The 20,948-nt window shown below is 40.2% G+C and overlaps 1 protein-coding gene and 1 long non-coding RNA gene across 3 annotated transcripts in view; one reads left to right on the forward strand and one right to left on the reverse strand.

Moving 5' to 3' along the window:
• Positions 1–20,948, forward strand: part of LOC105398770 — a 66,681-nt gene that overhangs the window by 25,226 nt on the left and 20,507 nt on the right. The window lies entirely within an intron of this gene.
• LOC125488727 lies at positions 16,017–20,255 on the reverse strand. The gene is made up of 2 exons (XR_007266444.1): positions 19,726–20,255; positions 16,017–16,072 (listed from the first exon to the last, which is right to left on the reverse strand). It is a non-coding gene; the product is annotated as an uncharacterized LOC125488727 (long non-coding RNA).

A 20,948-nucleotide genomic window follows, 5' to 3' on the forward strand; every position in this document is an offset into this window, starting at 1 on the left:
TTCATTTTTAAGTTGGTAATCTTCATTATCCACAAACCAGTGTATGATATTAATTGCTTCATAATAAAGGGATTTCGTCAATTTGAAACATGCAAACCCACTATTAATTGCAATTATGAGTAATTCTGTATAATGTTTACCATTGAAGTTTGATCTTGAAGCAGATACGACTGTAAATCATGAACATTTTGATACCTATGTATTTATGTAGGTATATATATAAAAAATATATTCATAAAAAAACAGAAAAAAATAAGAACAAAGACTTTAAAAGCTCAGGGGTTTGTCTTAATTATAGCTTTCATTTATCATTTAGTGTTATTACATTTAAGAACTTCCTACTTCACTAAAACCTACCTGTATTTTTTGTTCATGCTTAAATACTGTACTTAGTAGTTACTGTGGGTAAAACATTTAGTGCTCAAGGTAAATACTACACTATTATTAATACTTATTGTATTAAAGCTTAACATATTTATTACAGGTATAATTCATCCGGATTTTTGCCAAAGTTCGTTTCAAGTTCCTTTCCAAAGTACTTAATTTAATAAGTGCTTTCAACAGTGGTCATTCAATAAATTCATATCAATATTTAGGTATAATTTTACAAAAGCTTATTAGCGATCCCGAATCAAATTCAAAATGATTATTTTCCCAACTTTGTGTGAACGCATATTCGTGAACATACTCCGAAAACTATCTATCCTAAGAAGAAAAAAAAATGCACGATTAATTAGATTTCTATTAATTAAATTATCATCACCATAGTAGATCTATTAAACCGTGGAAATTTGAATACATAAATAACCCCCCACACTTTCAATCTCAACAAAACACCGTCCAACCAAACAGTCCTTTGATGCTGCCTCTCGATCTCAGAATACAGGAGGCAGCAAATCTGTACAAATCCAAAAAACTTTTGTCAACCGACTACCTCCCGCCAGGCAAAGAGCTCGAACGGAAAGTAGGGTACCTGGACTTACCACATCCGTCCACACTTACCTCTACCAACTACGAGTTCTTTGAAAACACCAACCCGTTGCATACCGGTTCCCAAATCTTCACGGATGGAAGCAAGATAGAGGGAAAAGTCGGCGCCGCCCTAAGTTGGTGGGAGGATGGAAAAGAAAAACTGTCCGAGACTTTTGGTCTCCACCCGTCGTGCACGGTCTTCCAATCGGAACTTTATGCCCTTCACAGGGCAACAAGACTGGTGAGCTCTAGTACGGATAACAAAGTGAACATCTTGAGCGACTCGAGATCATCACTCGATCTGCTCCGAAATCCGAAACTGAGCCACCCCCTGGCAAGAAGCATAAAGGAAAACATTGCGAGGGTCGTGTGCGAGGGCAGGGAGATAAAAATGTTCTGGCTGAGGGCACACATTGGAACTGCCGGGAACGAAAGAGCCGATGAGCTCGCCAAAACGGCAGCTCTACATAGCACCTCCCACGACTATGACAAAGTCCCCCTGTCCTATGTCAGGAAAAAGATCAGAGAGGAATCGGTCCGGAAATGGCAAGACCGATATGCGACATCCAGTACAGGAGCAGTCACGCGTAAATTCTTACCGGATGTCAACCAAGCTTACCGGATTACGCGAAGTGCCAAACTGACCCCTGCTCACGTACAAATGCTGACTGGACATGGGGGGATGGGAGAGTATTTGTACAGATTTAAACTCAAAGAAAGCCCAGAATGTGAATGCGACCCCAACATCATTGAATCGGTCTGGCATATAATTCTCGACTGCCCCCGTTTCCTTGCTGCAAGACAAGATCTGGAGACATTGATAGACAGGAATTTGGTGGAGTCAGAATTAAAAGATATTCTGGCAGACACCAAGCATAGACCTCATTTTCTATCTTATTCAGATCGTGTCTTCAGAGTAGCAGCCAGGAGAAACAGCACCATACCCCGCCCCGACCCGCAATCAATACCAGTATATCAAGCCTCAGTCACAACCATCACAGCACCACCACAAGCAACTCCTAAAGAAACAGCAACACATCAGCTGTTGGATTGTGGAGAAAAAGGAGAAGCTAGACTAAGACTCCGAAGCGTGGCTCTGTTCATGGACGGAAGCAGTGAAAGACTCGGCATCAGCTTCTGTATCTCAGGGGCGCGAAAGAGCGTGGCCATATCACCCGGCCTAGCCTCTCTCCTAAATGGGAGCACATCGAAGGCTACCATGAAGCGTAAAGCCTACGACGCATTGCCAGTAACCCTAGTGGGAAATCAGCCCTGCAGACTAGTGCGATGGCGTAACAAGACCATCGCACTATTCGAGTGGGCCGACGACACCCCGTTCGTTCAGGCATGCTCATGGCTCAGTAAGCTTGGAGAGATAGCGCTAGACAGTAACGTCCCCAGGATAATAAGCGTAGACGCAATGGTGATCGAGTATAGGAAAGGCGAAATTGTTGACCAGCTGGGTTGCCTAAAAGCCTCAAAACATCATGAAATAGTGGTGCACGAGGACAGAGGCGAAGATCTAAGCTTTCTCAAAGGTCATACTTGCGAGGGGCATTGACAACTGCCACCAACAAGCCGAATACTTGGTCACCGGATCTGAACGCCTACAGGAGAGGATGACCGCTGGGGCTGTCGCCGCTTCAGAACAACGGAACATGGAAAGGAGGATGCACAATTTAACATCGCAAGGGCGTGTCCAAGGGTTCCTCCAGGCTTTTAAAGCAGCTGCCTCAAGCCTTATAGGAAAACCACAGAGGACACCCGAGAGGCGCCAAATCTCCAGAGAACCTAAAACTGGAAAAAGGCTTGCCCAGAGGAAAATTACTCGAGCGGATATGGGCCAGGTGGTCCCACCGAAGCTGAAAACAGCTACCACCTCAAACGACCATCTAGAGAATGCCGCCATCGAATTTATGGCAATTACAACCGCCACAAAGCAGGTAAATCTCTTGTCCTGCAAAACGATCATGCAGACCTACAGGCAAGAGAACGAAAGCCAGCTAAAAGTTTTACTCGAGGAGGCCGAAGCCTGCATATACGATAACAGTAGTTGCCAAGTCCTCAGAGGCAAAATGACTGGAGCGTATATGGCGGCTTATAGCGAGGAATGCGGATTCGTGCCCTGGGAACGCAACATCCCGAAACTCACTCTCCCACACAACAACCAAATGGTGGTCGTAGCTCAGTGTACCAGGATTATGCTAGAGGACAAAATCCTAGCAAAAGCGGAAACCATTAACGCTACCTGGAATAGCTGGACGATGCCCACCATCGTTTGGGTGAACGGGGTACCTGGATGTGGGAAGACAACCTGGGTGGTAAATAACTTCGATGTGAGCAAAGACACCATTATCACCACGACAACTGAGGCGGCCGTCGATATACGAAACAGGCTAGCGCATAGGATCGGGGACATGGTTAGAACTAGGGTACGTACGATGGCATCAGTCCTAGTAAACGGCTTTAGAGAACATGTCGGATGCCAACGCCTGATAATTGACGAGGCCCTGATGAACCATTTCGGGGCAATCGTAATTGCCGCCCGCCTGTCCCGTGCCAGTGATATTGCTCTAATCGGAGACATCAACCAGCTACCGTACATAGACAGAGAGAACCTATTCGAACTAAGGTACAGTCGCCCAACACTGGTAGCAAACATCACCCAGGAGCTGTTGTGCTCATACAGAAATCCCATGGATGTTGCATACGCCCTAAGAGAAGTATACTCAGGCATATACGCAGCCACAACGCGTATCCAATCCCTGCAGCTGAAAAGGTTTACAGACGCAGCAATTCCAAAATCCCAAACCAACACTCTATTCCTGACGCATACACAGGAAGAAAAAGAGACCCTGACCAGCCAAGGGTTTGGAGCAGGAACGGGATCACGCGTCTTAACCATACACGAAGCACAGGGATTGACGTACGAATCCGTCATTATCATAAAAACAAAAGATAAAATAAAGTTGCACGATAGCATACCTCACGCAGTAGTGGCGCTGTCGAGGCACACCTCCGCCTGCACCTACTATGCGGATGACACCGAGGACGCTATCGGCAACCTCGCTAAAACGGCAATAACAGCACCGAAGAAACGGATCCTCGAGTACAACCTAAAGATGGCAATAAAAAATCGGGACAAAGAGGTCGTTGCCCAGCAATCAAGGCTTTTGGCAACGCAAAATGGAGCGGAATAGGAGAATTTTGATTTTAATTTTATATTGACGGCCAAACCGTATTGCATGTATTTCATAGTTTTGTTATGTATAGTATATAGCATGTATTGTATAGTTTTGATATGTAGGTATTGTATAGTATATCATGAATTAATATTATCTGTATAAGAACTAACCAATAAAATTAAGATAGTTTTAAGAACACTGTCACACATTAACACCAGGCAAAACAACAGCGATGACAAAAGGAGTGTGTGGCCACTGACAGGCGTCTGTTAAGTTCTCTGAAGACAGCTGACACTGGCCCTACCCTTCAAATGTTTGTTGCCATTATAATTGTAAGTGTGACTGTGTGAAACAAAGAAAAAAAAAAAAAAAAAAAAACAAGAAATGCACAACTGGGGGTTTTTAGTCGGTTAAAGGCCGACACTACCTGGGTCCCCTTCCCAGGTGTCTGTGTAGATTTTCCTCCAGGAGTGCAAAAAAAAAAAAAAATTATTAATAATATATAGGTATATATATATAAAAGATAAAATATATATATTATAAGCTTCCACATTGAGTAGTGAGTAGTTAAAAGATGAAGACAAAAAACAACCAAACTCTCACAATATATTGATCTCTCAAAAAGGCACGGACATAAAGTCTGTGGAGTGATAATAAAATCTTAAAAAAAAAAAAAAAAAAAAAACAGTCCTTTGATTCTCAAAAGCATACCTTATATCCTTAGCACAACGGTTCAATATTTATTAATCCATGTACATTGTACAAAGGGTGTTTACCTATACGTACACGTAATCGTGATATTGAGACGGTTGGAAAGTGGCCAGGCGACCTTGCCGCGGCCTGTGCTTGGGTTTCCACGCTTTTAAGGTGCAGCCCTGTATATTTTATGTATAACTAGCAGTTCCCGCGAGCTTCGCTTCGCCTTAAAAAGTTTTCCCGTGGGAATTCCGGGGTAAAAAGTAGCCTATGTATTTTCCCAGGGTCTAGACCATATGAATACCAGATTTCATTCAAATCCGGTCTGTAGTTTTGGCGTGAAAGAGTAACAGACTGACAGACACAGATACTTTCGCATTTATAATATTAGTTAGGATTAGGATATCATGTATATTGATGTTGTAGATTATGAGACGCCCTGTAGCTATCCGCGACGATCTGTAAATGCTGGCTGTGCATAGATTACTAACTAACTATAATGATAACTTGTCATACCTATTTATCAGTGAATATCAGCACTTTATTGTGCTTTTACTGGCGTGATTTTTTCTTGGCGTCATAATATATGCAACGTGGGGTGTATGGAAACGGCTGGATTTAAAATATTGTACCATAATAGGGAATATGCATAATTTTTTTTTATACTTTTATTGGATAGTTTTACATCACTTTATTATAGTTAAAAAAAATTCAACGCCAAAATAAGTAATTTAAGGTATTTTAAAGAAAGTTAAAAAATTACAACCATCACGAGTACTTTGAAATTCCCGTCAGGATGGCGGGCTGGTGTGACGTCATAATCTTTTAATTTCACGGCTCAGAATAATAAGTCCCGTCAGTCGGCATGTCGGCATAGATTTTTTACCTAATCAAGTAATCATAGAGTACTTTTGTATTTTCAACAAACCAATGTTGTCATGGTAACAAACGAAAAAGGAAGTGTACAGTGCGACAAACTTATCTGTTCCGGTGAGAGCAAACTAAATTGATCCATATCTCATTATTTACTAATGAATTATGTATTGATATTGATTAGATGCGTTTATTGAAACTAGAAGAGCGAATTACGACTACTGGAAAACTTAAAATCTTATAGAATGAAGAAATATTACACATTTACGTGAGCTGTCACCGGAACAGATAAGTTTGTGGCACTGTATAAAGTGTGATCAGTGGTTGTTTTGTAATGGTAATAAAGTGTGACCAGTGGCTGTTTTGTAATGGGAGCTCGTAAGTAGCTACTAGTAGCTCTTTTGAAATGGGAGCGCGCAAACCAGAGGACCTTTGTACACAATATTACGCTATTATGGCAATATGAATATAAAGTAATATTTGTATTGTATGTAAGTACTTACATAATAGTAAAAGTTTATTTATTAATTAAAATACAAATTTATCAAACATACAATCCACCCTCGCTTCGTCAAAAATAAAATACAAAACAAATAAAACACAACTTACTTAGTTAAATAAACCACCCCAGGACGCACCCGACCCAAAAGTCCCCATAACGCTAGCAGTACTTACTGTAACTTTGGTTCTCAGTAAGAGAGGCTAGGATTAGTGGGTCATTCTATTCTATTATCTGTGGGGGTGTAAGAACCTGCACCTGGCTCTCTTGAATGGAACCATTGTGCATATCTCAAAGGTCTAAACCCCCTTCCTAAGCTTGGACCATTTCCCACCACGCTGGTCCACTGCGGATTGGTAGGTTCACATATCTAAATGTGCTTAATCTAAATATTGAGGTTTCCTCACGATGTTTTCTTTCACATGCTACATGATTATCCCCGAATTTCATTCTACAAAAATAATAACGTATAACATACATATTATCTTTTATTTATAATAAAAACTTTTCCGCAGTTGGCCACAGTTTAATCGTTCATACTGCGTAATAAATTTAATGTGTCCAGTTCTTCTGATTACGAGAATTCTTCCATAACTTAATTTAGAAAAAAATAACAACTTTTGAAATATACTAACGACTGCCATTATAACCTAAAAGTAGAAAGAGCAACTTGTGTCATGTTCATGTCATAATACTTACAATACAAATTAAATTTTATTGTGTTGCAATATGGAGCATATTTGAGTGGCTCGTTGACTAGCGAATGGCTGTTTACGCCTCATTACAAAATAACAACTAGTGGCAGCCCATACACTACCAACAAAAAATATAAAAAGTCCTAAACTTTGCAAACAAACAAGCATATCAAACAAAGAAGTGGAGAGGTTATAGGAGGCTAGGATCTATTGGAAGAATTTTTATATAATCCATCGTATCTGATCACAACGAGCATCACAAACACTCGGTGACATTAACATTTCTTTGTTTACACTTGACATTTATTTAACTTCCGCCGTAAACGCAAATAAGTTATTATTCTGAGATTGATATATAAAGAATTTTGACGTCACATCCGCCCTAAGAAAATGGGTGACGTTTCTCTGAAGTTAGAGTTTACCGAAGTTTATTTGTACTTTTCAACTTCATTTACTTGCTCAAAAATAAATTATAATCAAAAATATTGATGGAGGCGTAGTTATAAAATAACAAAGTTTATTATAAATAATATTTGACCTTTATTTGAACCTCTTGCATATTCCCTATTTATGGTTTCGTGAATCACAGTATACCATTGCAGCAGTGGCGTGCAATAGTTACTAAGTTACAATAGTTACTGTTTTTGAAAGCTGTAAGAACTAAGCTCAGTTTAGTGAGCCAAATAAAAAAAAAAAAAAAGTTCAGTTTAAAAAAAGCTTTGTTAAGTTATAGCCAAAAATTGCACAAAATTTTACAGCTTCCCCTTAAGTAGTGTAACTGTTAATGTACGTTTTAGGCGGTCTTCAAGGCGTTTTAGATCCGAATCTAAACTTGAACCACAGCCATTAATTATATTTTATCGTATTAGATAAACGTGTTATTGAAGTAAAAGTCTCCATACATAAATGATGTTAATCTCTAGGGGAAATCAGAGTCGTGAGCACAAGTTTCGATCCTCCGTTAACGTTGCGTTTCGTCTAATGTCACTGTCAAAATGTAAGGCAAAGTTAGTTCCAAAAGTGACATTTGTTTTTTCCATATATGTTAGGTGGAATTTCACCAAACGCTAAACGTATTTAGTAGCCTGCCATACGTCTGTCAGTTAGTACAAAATGTATTTAAAATTGGATTTAAATACGTTTAGCGTTTGGTAAGGTAAAAGTGACCCTTCGTGTAGATTCGAAAATAGTATCGAATCCTATGCTCGCTGCACAGAGGTTATTCGTAAGAGAGATATGTAAATTTTGATCTAAGTTCCACCCTGGAATTATGCAACAGAACCTAAACTTTTACTTTGCCATAGTTGTGACATAATAATATCATACTTATTAAATATCTATTTTATTTGTTTCAGGTACGTATGCGTTTGAAGACCCCAACAAGTTCTGCTATTTAAAATAAGTATACCGACACACAAACGCACACAAAACAAACATCGAACACAACTAGTAATGTTTACTGAAATACACTTCGGCTAGTTATATTTTTTATCTGTTTTCTGCATAGGATTATGTATTTATTTGTTGTTTGTACTGTTGTTTTTTGTCAGTGTGTCAAATAAATATTTTCTTTCAAATATTTTCGTATCGCCTATTCAAAAATACAAATGGCGAAAGTGAACAAAGAATCACAATTACATTTTGAAACTAACACACAGATTCAATGGTTGCTGACCTCTGGTCCCTACGACACTGTGGCTTATTGCTACAACCATAATGTTACAAGTTAACACTATGTAACTTGGCGTTTGTAACTTCACATTAAAAATGTAAGTGTAGGTCAAAAGTTACACTGGCGATAATGATTGGTCAATAGATTTTTTGTTGGCTTTTAACCCTCCGTCAAAGAGAGGGGTGTTATAAGTTTAACGTACCTATCTGTATATATGTGTGTGTAGTCGTAAATATAGGGTAATTTTTTTTAAATTTAAATGAATGGAGAAATGGCTTCCGCAATGCCGATGAAATGGACGCACTTGTGTGAGTTCCTAAGAATAAATACTGATAAGAAATAATAAATGAATGCGATGCGTCCGTTACGTACGATGCCAATACGTGGACGCTTACTTATACACCAACAAATGACCTACCCACTAAACATTATTAGCTAATAAACCTCCCAAGTAAACATTAACTTGCAACAGGCCTGTTTATGACAATATTGAGGTAAGTAAATCTTCTTCACTTACAAGTTTGCATAAATAATGACGTCGGTAATGCATTTATAATGACTTGTTATGCAATCAGTTGCAATATGACAAAGAAATGGGTTAACCAGTCAAGTTCATGTTTCTTATATACTAGTGTTCATTCACATTAGTTACTTACATACATACATATGCCCTCGACTGTAATCCGAAGGGGTAGTCAGTACCCGATCGAGTCACCCGCTTTTCGCTGTTCATTTGTACTCACGCGTGATAGGTCTCGAGCCGTATCGCCGTATTTTAATGAGTACAATGTACTGCGGGTACAGATCTAGAATCTAGATGTGCAGGTTTAGGCAGAACCACTGCGTTATTGTGTCGTCATAATACATTCGTTACTAATATTGTGTATAATATACTATGAGTATTTGAAAAAGTTTCTTACTTGTTTCACCGATTAAATAAGCAAATTTTTACTATCCATGACATTTTATGGCACAGTAATTATGATAATAATATTAATAATACGTAATTCTGTAACTAATATTATATATTTTGCTATTATGTGTCTACCGTAATCTCAAGTGATTGATTTGATGCTAGTACTGTAATCAAATTAGTGTCATATGAAAGTGTTACGTAGTTAGATGGACACCCACAAGTATTTCATCCTATGGGATATTATGTAAGAACTATGTTTCATAATTATATTTATATTGTTTGAAGTAAATTAAAGTAAAGTAGAACCGATGAACAGTGCGCGATAGGATAAAGGAGTCCTGGAGTGGAGACCAAGAACAGGCAAGCTTAGCGTGGGACGCACTCCGCTCCGTTAGACCGACGGCCTTAATTTACTGACTACCTAGTCAGTAAAAGCTGGATGAGGAAGGCCGTGGACACTGTGTTAAGCGCTCCTTAGGATAGGCTTATTAAGCAGTGGACATATACAGGGTGATGATAAAGTTTAAAAAATATGTTGTATTTATAAGCACACATATTACTTACAATAATTATAATAAATAACAAGGAGTCTACTTTAGAGCTATATTTAGCGACACGAGACCGCCGCTGCGTTGTGCGCCGCACTATAACTAAGTAAGTATATTTGACGATAACAGAATGTATTCTACTTTCCATTTCTTTGGCGGCCCGAGAAAGCAGTGACCAGAGTGAGGTAAATAACCAAGTTAAATACACAATAATATTACTCGTATCATACGCTAAAAGTGATACAGAAGCTATTAGCTAGATATTACTCAACTTTTAATTCAATTGAATAACTTTATACACTTGCGCTTTACGTTAACGCTACGTGACTTTTAAAATTGATAAGTTGTGTAATTGTCTTTATTGGATTCAATAATATTTTTTTTACTTTATAAATCCTATCGGACTGTTATTATAAAGGAAAGTGTTAGGTCAGGTACTTACCTAAGTTAAGTTAAGGAACGGGAAGGGGACTGAAAGTACCTCTATTTTAATTAAATACGTTGTTTATTATTTTAAGTAATTTACGAATTATATTTCCATAACATAGTTAATTACATTCAGTGTAGATTTAGGTCTATATTCAAATTCAAAAATATTTATTGAACAAAAGGTCTAGATTAGACGACCGAATGGCGTAGTGGTTAGTGACCCTGACTACTGAGCCGAAGGTCCCGGGTTCGATTCCCGGCTGGGGCAGATATTTGTTTAAACACAGATATTTGTTCTCGGGTCTTGGGTGTTGATATTTATATTTAGTAGGTATCTATCTATGTATTTGTGTAGATATATCAGCTGTCCGATACCCATAACACAGGTTCTGCCTAGCTTGGGGTCGGATGGCCGTGTGTGTGATGTCCCCACATATTATTATTATTATATTATACTTTAATTTTAAAATCTGCTGACGGGTTTCAGGCGTATTGGATTCGTCTATCTTACTTTACCATCTTGATCACACTGTTTGCGCTAGGGATAGGCATTAAATTTTTTGTTGACTGTACACTCGCGGACAAATAATGTGTTGCACCATGACGACGTCATTTCACGGTGATGATGCGGACAAGTTGTGTGGACCACGGAGAATAAGTGGACACAGATAACTGGGACTACTGAAACTGTGGACTACAGTAATAGTGGGAAATATTGAGGTTAGCCACACATTTTGGAGTTTTTCCACATTTGAAAACTTAAAACATAGGTATAAAAGGTGATGTGATGATGTCCTATTATTTTTCATCGTTACTAGGTATTTTTGTTAAAAATATGAATGTGAAATACTAACCACTTGATTGTAATACTCTCTTTACTTATAGATATCTTGTAATTTTTTATAGTCTATTCAAACTTATTTTTATTGTTTTTCTTTAATGATAGTCTATAGAGTATATTGAATGTGTTATCTGTAATAACTTATGTAATAAGTACCTTAATAATTTATCATAGGTTTAAGTACAAATACTAATAAAAGTATGTACAAAGACATGATGCAAGGTCTCTTATTATTCTATATATTCTATATGACCTTTGGCTTTCAATACGACAAAATATCAATAGGTGATTAAGATGTTTTAATGCTCAGAGGTGCAATTTTCGTATTTCGATAAAATTTTGTTTAAACCTCCTTCTAGCTGAGTGTTAGTTTTACAACCAGTAATAATATGGTATACGTTGGATTTCTACTAATACATAAGCAGAATAATAGCATAAACTGAGGATTATTATAATTATAATATTCTTATTGTACTCATACATTTTAAGTACCGGGAGGTAGATTCTAAAAATTGGAATTATCATAAAAAGGGCGTGAAACGTGGCGGTTTTCAGAAAAACGCTTTCAAACGGAAAAGCTTGCGTTGAACCTTAAGCTAGTATTTTGAGCAACTTTTTCAGGATTCACTGGAACTTTTTCATTGCTCGTGAGTGTAATAAACTATAGTTTACCTAAGTAACATAATCTAGTAAAATACACGACACAACTCCACAGCTTCAGTAGTGTATCCGATCGCGAGTGCGGTCACGGTATGTTTTCACTTTTCCATGAAGATATAACTCGACGGAAAAGTGGCCGCGGCCATAATAATGGTAATAATATTACCGTTATATGTATTTAATTACCAAGCGGATTGATGTATCATAGTTTCACTGCATCCATCTGTCTGCTAGTTAAGTTGTGATATTTTATTTCAGTTATTTTTAGATTTGGATGGATGAGTGTAGAATTATGTTGTGGAGGTTGACAATCTATTATTTCCACTAACTTTCTTCCCTTTCTTTTGAACTTAAATTGATATGATTATATGAAATTAACGAAGCATTAACGATAGGAGTTTTGACAGAATACTTAACTTTTTCTGTGACGGGATGTTAGTTACGGTATCAATCAAAATATTTGCAAAGTTTTTGCTTTCACGGAATATTTTAAATCAGAATAGGTTACCTACCTTCAAGTATCATGATAAAATGTATACGAGTACATACTCAAATATTTTTAATTTGTCAAAAGTATACTATACCGCATTATAAAAACATGTAGGTAACATTTGTATGCGTATTGTGTTTTCAATAAAAAACAACATGTTTTCACTTATGTTTGCGAAATAATTTACATAAATATTTGGCGTTTCTAGCATCACGTTAACATTCGAGGTGACTGTTCTAATTCTATAAATTCTCTTTATGTATGAGTGCTGCTTTGTTTTTACATTACTTTATTTTAGTGAAAGATGTGGCTAAGATTGTTTACCTTTTATGCCAAGTATGAAAAAATGCGGTATAAGTGATTTATTTTGTGGTCTTCTATGTAAAGTATTTTTACCTCATAATATTTTCTTGTTTACAAATAACACAGGTGAAGTTATGTGTGGCAATATGGAACACATAAGTAACGACAGCACAATAATACGACGTCTAGAATTTACAAAGATAAGATAATCTAATAATTAATGTAAAGCAGAGTACATACAACCAAATATTGTTCTTTATACATATAAAAAAGTTGTTTAGATCTAGATAAATAAAGACTAGACAAATTAGATAAATCCAAAAAAATAAGGTCTGTTTTTTTTGGAAAATGATACCTTGAATGAAACTGGTAGGTAGTACGTAACTACCGCCTATCAATCAATCCCTCAAGGATTAAGTATAATAAAATAACATCACGTAGGTATTGACCTACCAAATGAACATAAAATATATGGTCTGGTGCCTACCTTGCTTTATTAGACATTCGTGAGTCGAAATTCAACGTTAAACCCATGTTTTATTCGGTGGCAATATATACCCGTATAATTATTAAATAATAACTACAGTTATGGAGGCATAACAGACAAAACAATTTAATTTAATTAGGTCTTATCTATACGATTATTAATAAATGGTACATTATATTGCTGATTGTAATGGTTAAATGATAGATAAGAGAACTGATAGACATGAATAATTAAAGTGAACTTTCAATTAATTCAAGGCGCTTATTGGCTGATTTAGCTGCTATCTTTACCACATTATAACGTAAATTACAGATAAATCACAAATCATATATTTTTTCTTTGTGTCTGGTAGAGATTGCTATAAGCAGTAAAAATTTTTAAAATTTTATTTTCATATATATACATATTTTGGTGTGGTGCAAATAAAAAGGATTATAATTATAAATTGTAATATTTTATTTCAATTAGGTAACATCAGTTGTCATAGGATATGCAGTAGGCAGTAGTAGAATACATAAACAAATTTGAAGCGATAGCAGGAAAATATTATGCTTACACCCAAGATGACTTGTTTTGCTGACGCTACGTGGGGAGTCTTGTGGGCGCTGGCGCCTTTCACTGTGACATCCGGCTGTTACCGGTCAGCAAGGACCAAATCAGATGATTCACCATGTCTCATGTGATTGCCAGTATAAGGGTCAAAATCAGAGAGGTGAGCATTTTAGGTTTTCAAATATCTGAGAAATTAAGTTTTATTTTGAAGAAAACTAACAAGTGGAGTCTGTTGTGGCATTTGTCATGAACATAGCCTGTGATGAGGCACGCACAAAATTATATATTTTAGAAATTATACCTGTTAATAAGAATAATGACAGGGTCAAGAGTCATTTCGGGAACACTTTTAATTATTTTTTAAATAATAATATAACGAACACGTTTAAGAATCCCCTTCAAGAAATAGTAATTAACCTTTTCCTAAATCAGAAAATATTATTATTTTGATTTTTTTCTTAATAAAACCACTTATTTTTCAAATTACTCTCCATAAATTTCGAATTTGTGCAAATTTCGTTCCATAATTTCAATTTATTGTATACATTTTTGCACTACGTTATATATTAATAATATTAATACAAAGGTTTCAAGGTAATTTAATGCTGTATATGCAAGATTTAATTATAGCATTACACAATAGTGACTTATTTGCCGTTTTTGTGATGTTCCCGAAAATGATGGGAGTGTTCCCAAAATGACAACGAAGTTCCCTAAATGACGTTGACCTTCCCTAAATGAACGCAAAGCTAGGTTTTTGGTACATTTGGTGTATGAAAATAATATAATCATCATCATCATCATCTCAGCCATAGGACGTGCACTGCTGAACATAGGCCTCCTCCAATGATTTCCACCTTGTCCGATCGGAGGCGGCCCGCATCCAGTGCTTCCCCGCAGACTTGACTATATCGACCGTTCATATCGCGGGGGGCCGCCCAACAGTGCGCTTGCCAGTACGTGGTCTCCACTCGAGGACTCTTCTGCTCCACCGACCATCAGTCCTTCGAGCAATGTGTCCGGCCCACTGCCATTTCAGCTTACTGACTCGATAAGCTATGTCTGTTACTTTGGTTCTTCTACGGATCTCTTCATTTCTGATTCGATCACGTAGAGACACGCCGAGCATAGCACTTTCCATAGCTCGATGGGTGACTCCGAGCCTATTCAAGAGGCCTAAAGTTAGAAACCACGTCTCGGCACCGTAGGTCATCACTGGCAACACGCACTGTTCGAAGACTTTCGTCTTGAGGCACTGGGGAATTTCGGACGTGAATACGCTTCGTAACTTCCCAAACGCTGCCCAGCCAAGTTGGATTCGCCGAGTGACCTCTTTCTCGAAGTTGGATCTTCCTAGTTGGACTGTTTATCCAAGGTAGACGTAATTTTCCACCACTTCAAGAATCAAGTTCCGAATTGGCAATGACTTTCAACTTGTCCATATTCATCTTGAGGCCTACCTGTTGGGAAACGCGATTGAGGTCAGCATTTTGCTGAGGTCTTCCAACGATTCTGCCATAACCACGATATCGTCGGCAAACCGAAGGTGAGAGATGTATTCGCCGTTGATTGCCGAGTTCTTTTCAGTCTAGGAGCTTGAAGACATCTTCCATCACATTAGTGAAGAGCTTCGGAGATACTTATAACATCTCCTTGTCTCACACCTCTCTGCAATGGAATTGCTTCCGTAGTCTGGTCCTGTACTCAAACTGACATGGTGGCGTTTCTATAAATCACTTCAACACTTCGATATACCCGTAGTCAATGTGACACCGTTGTAAGGCGTTTAGCACCGCCCACGTCTCGATCGAATCAAAGGCCTTCTGATAGTCCACAAACGCTAAGGTTCTATTCTATTCTCTGTGGGGTTGCAAGTACCTGCACCTGGCTCTCTCGAGTGGAACCTTTGCGCATATCCCCAAGGTCTAAACTGCCTTCCCAAGCTTGGACCATTTCCCACCACGCTGGTCCACTGCGGGTTGGTGGGTTCACATATCTAGATGTGCTAAATCTAGATATGCAGGTTTCCTCACGATGTTTTCCTTCACCGTAAGAGCGATGGTATACATTGTTCTTGAGTTAAAATAACTCATTGGTACATGTCAGCGCCGAGATTTGAACCCGCATCTCTTGCGTGAGAAGCAGGCGCTTACCCGACTGAGCTACCAACGCTAAGGTTTTTTCGGACGCCTTTTTTGACTTCCTTTTCTCTTCATTTTCATCGTTCTCCATCTTACTCGTACTAAATGGATACCTAAAACCAAGATTTTGCATGTTTATGGTTTTATAAGCATTAAAACATCATTTTGCCCAAAAAAATGCCCATTTCAGGAACGTAGGCGTCATTTCGTGAACACCTGTCATATACCAGAACGTTCCCGAAATAACCGTTCCCGAAATGATTATTCGTTAAATATTTTCATGTCTCGCTTGACGCCGCCATGTTAAATATTGGTTTTAGAGATTATGAACAAGTGAGCAACAATATTTATAAGAATTTTGCTAAAAGTACGCAAATTTTCGAAAAACTACTTACTAAAGAGCGTTCCCGTAGTGACAGGGAATTAAAGTACGCTTCACACATATGAAATTAAAAGGTTGTTGTTGTTGCAGTCCTATGGCACCCCAGAGGTGCAGAGGGTCTCCACCAACGTCCGCCACTTCCGCCTATCTTCGGCTGTACTTTTGGCCTCACTCCAGCTTAGTCCAGCGGCTCGCAGCTCGTTTTCGACGCTTCGGCGCCATGTTTGGACAGGGCGTCCCCGGGAGCGCTTGCCATTTGGTGGCCTCCAGTCAAAGGCTATAGTTGCGGCATTCGTAGCTCCTCTCCGTACAGTGTGCCCAATCCATCTCCACTTTCGCTTCGCAATTTCCTTGCCGATGGGAGATTGTCGGCACAGCTTCCACAGATCTTCGTTACGTATTGTCTTCGGCCAGAAAACGCGTAGGATCGACCTGAGGGACTTATTGACGAACACTTGCAGTTTGTTCGTCAGCCCTTTCGTCACTCTCCACGTTTCGCAACCAAAGAGCAATACGGACTTCACGATGGAGTCGAAGAGGGAGATTTTTATCCGCCTTGTGAGCACATTCGAGTCCCAAACAGGTTTGAGCTGGGCAAACGCAGCCTTCGCCTTCTTGATCCTGCTCTCTATATCCTCATCTGCTCCTCCCTGACGGGTGACCGTGCTTCCGAGGTAAGTAAATGCATCGACCGAGTCCAAGCGTTGGTCATCGAGTGTTAAGGCGTCCGAGGTTTTAGCCTTGATACGCATATCGACTGTTTTGCGTCGGTTTATTCGCAGACCCATTACTCTGGCTTCCTCCTGCAGGTGTGCGAGTTTCTCTTGTAATAGGTCGAGAGTTGGCGAAATCAGCACGATGTCGTCCGCGTAGTCTAGGTCCTCTAGGACACCTGAAGCCCAGCTTATACCTCTCGGGATAGCAACCACGTTCCTCATCACATCGTCAAGGAGAATAACAAATAGGAGCGGTGACAGGAGACATCGCTGCTTGACGCCAGCTGAAATGCGTATTGGGGCCCCAAGCTCTTTTTCGTGTACGACCCTACATGTACTGCCCTCGTATAGCGAGCGTATCACTTGGATGATGCAGGCTGGTATGCCTCTGCGTTGTAGACTTAACCACAACGCGGTCCACTTCACGGTGTCGAAGGCTTTTTCGAAGTCTACAAAGGCCAGAAATAGCTCCGACTGCCATTCGACACGTTGCTCAATAAGGACCCGTAGGGTGTTGGTGTGGTCAGTACAGGAGCGTCCAGGGCGAAAGCCAGCCTGCTCATCTCTGAGGGTCACTGCTACTTTCGGCGCGATGCGGTTTAGCAGGATCTTAGCTAAGACTTTGGCGGCAGCGGGCAGTAGCGTGATGCCGCGCCAGTTGTCGCATCGCGATGGGTCCCCCTTTTTTGGAACTTTCACCAGGAGTCCTTGTTTCCACTCAGCGGGTACTTGTCCGGCTTCCCAAATACGGGTCAAAAGGGGGAACAGTAAAGTAGCAGACATTGGAGCATCAGCCCTCAGCATATCTACATGGATATTGTCGATACCTGGCGCCTTCCCCGGCTTCAGTGACTTCACAGCCGCAACTACTTCTTCGAAAGAGGGTGGCGCTGTTGGTATATCCAGAAGAATGCTGTCGTTATCCATGCTGGTGGGCTCTTGTAGGTCTGTGCCCTGGGCTTGCTCTAGGAGACTTGAAAAGTGCTCTGTCCATCGCAGCAGCTGCTCGCTCTGGGTGCACAATAGACTGCCATCGCTGGCTCTGAGTGGCTTCCTCGCAGGTCGTGTGCGTCTTCCACTGAGGCGTCGCGTCACGTCATATAGCGCACGCATGTCCTTGTGGCGAGCGGCTACGTTGGCACGGTCCGCCAACTCGTCTGCGGCTCTTCGGCGGTCTCGACGTGCGGTCCTCTTAATTTGTGAGCGGAGGTTGGCGTATCGGCTTCTTAGGCAAGATGCGTCCGGCTCCACTGCAGACAGTAGTTGGCCCTTCACTTGGTGCCGATCTTCAATTGCCTGCCACAGTTCTTGCGACATCCAGTTCTCTCTTTGAGGCTTGGAGTAGCCGAGCACCTCTTCCCCTGCGTTTGTGTAGGCGTTCCTTATGCGCGTCCAAGATCCGTCCATTTCCTCGTCCTCGAGTTCTTCTAGAAGTTCGTACTGATTTCGAAGGGATATGCGGAATTTCTCCCGCCATTCCGGGTCGCGGAGTTTTCGTACTTCGAAGCTTCTAGACGTCTGCTCAGGTTTACGGCTTGGGGTACACAACTTGAGGCGCACTTCTGCTACTACAAGGTGGTGGTCGCTATCCACGTCAGCACCGCGTCGGTTCCTCACATCCAGCAACGAGGATCTCCAGGAACGACTGATCGCAACATGGTCTATTTGGTTGCGGGTAACACCATCAGGGGATATCCATGTGACCTTATGACACTCCTTATGTTTAAAAAGAGTGCCACCCACAACCAAATTCTGTGATGAACAGAGCTCGCCGAAAAGTTCTCCGTTCTCGTTCATATTTCCGGCAGCTCCTTCGGAGCCCATAAACTGTTCGCGGTTGGAATTGTCATTACCCAGTTTTGCGTTGAAGTCTCCCATCAAGATGACGATGTCCTGCCTGGGGATGCTTCTGATGGTGTGCTCAAGCTGCTCATAGAACGCCGTCTTAGCATCGTCTTTAGCAGAGTTAGTTGGAGCGTAGCATTGGACGATGCTAATTTTACGAGCGCGGGAGTCGAAACGTGCCGTGATTATGCGTTCCGAAACTGGCTTCCAACTCAACAGGCTCATCTTGGCACTGCGGCTTAAAAGTAGGCCAACTCCGAATTCACGGCTCGCATCCTCGTCTTCTTTGCCGCTGTACAATAGTGTGGTACTGTAATCTGCTGGATCTTCACCAAACCCATTCCATCTCGTCTCACTTAGTCCAAGTATATGGATGCCGTAGTCGTTCATGACTTTTGCTACTTGGGGTAGCCTTTCAGGTCGAGCCATGGTCCTGACATTCCAGCACCCAATTCGTGTCCGTTTTCGAAAGCCAAAAGTCGTCGTATAAGTGGTCCGGTTATTATTGTTAAATGGAGAATTCTCAATCATCAAATGTTTTAAGGGTGTGCAGGTGATTAGCCCACAGCACCCCGATCACGACGATGGGGCTGCCATCTGTGCGTCCGTGCCCGCAGAGCCAGTCTGTTTAGGGGGTACCCCAAGGCTTCTGGCAGCCTGAGTGGTTTCATACGGAGTGTCCTTCTCCGGCCTGTTGGTCCGCGGGAACTATTTTATTTCATTCCTACCCTGCTACAGAAGTAGACGGGCGTGCCCCTATCCGCCACCTGGGGACGCGTCTCCTAGGAGTGAGGCTCTCCCGAAGAAATTAAAAGGTACTTACCAACAAAATCTAATAATTTTTTTTCGAAAACACAACACACGCCTTTTGCTTTGAATTGTGAACTTTACACTGCTGCTCGCTAACGCCACCTGGCGTGTGTTGTTTTATTTACATTGACCGATATCCACCACGTTCACGGAATGATTTGATAAACGACGGACAGCATTTGAATAGCCGAAATATGAAGAAGTTTTACTTGTAATAATGTAATTTATACGTGTATTCTTAATTTGATTACACTAAAAGCCAATATTAAAATATGACAGTTTTAAGTGGTAATTTAAAAAAAAAAATACTTGTCTGAACTATGAAACATGGTATAAGGACGCATTCCCGGAATGACGATTTAGACCTTTTTTGTTTAAAATCAAATAAAACTTACCATAGCGAAATAAATATGCTGAGTGCGCTGTAATTATATGCACAGAACCTTTATTTTGAAATAAGTATTTTAGTAATATCATGTAATAAAATGAGGAAAAACTTTGTCGGAAGCATAATGCTCACCTCTCTGATTTTGACCCATAACTTTAGGCTTTATTAGACAATTGTTTATAGCGCAGGTTTTTGTCGTAGAATTATAACCAATGAGTTTATATGTGATACTGTGGCTAGTTGCGAGATTAGAATTCGATTTTTGAAAGCATTTTTAATGCAGCTGCCTTGAACCTCGGTCAAGACTCAAGACAAGTGCAAATGTGCATTTTAATATAACTTTTACGTAATGTAGATAAACATAGATAACACAATATACTGCCATGTTTCTATACAACATTTACATAAATCATAATACATTTACTTACGAATTAGACAGAGATTTACTTTCCTAGTTGGTATAATATGATAACTTGTAAGGGCTATGTTAGGCGTGTCCCTGCGAGATAGGATTCGTAATGAAGAAATCCGCAGGAGAACTAAAGTTACCGACATAGCCAAAAGGATTAGCACGCTGAAGTGGCAATGGGCTGGCCACGTAGCCCGACGACCGATGGAGTAGAAAGGTTCTGGAGTGGAGACCCCGTGTCGGCAAACGGCGTGTCGGTCGCCCCCCAACCCGTTGGTCTGATGATCTGCGGAAGGTAGCGGGAAGCCGCTGGATGCAGATGGCGGGTGACCGTTTGGGGTGGCGATCGTTAGGAGAGGCCTATGTCCAACAGTGGACTACGGAAGGCTGAGAGAGAGAGAGAGAGAGAGAGAGAGATAACTTGTTACACTGAAATTCA

This window comes from Plutella xylostella, chromosome 7 (genome assembly GCF_932276165.1).
Source record: "Plutella xylostella chromosome 7, ilPluXylo3.1, whole genome shotgun sequence".
Classification (NCBI taxonomy): domain Eukaryota; kingdom Metazoa; phylum Arthropoda; class Insecta; order Lepidoptera; family Plutellidae; genus Plutella; species Plutella xylostella.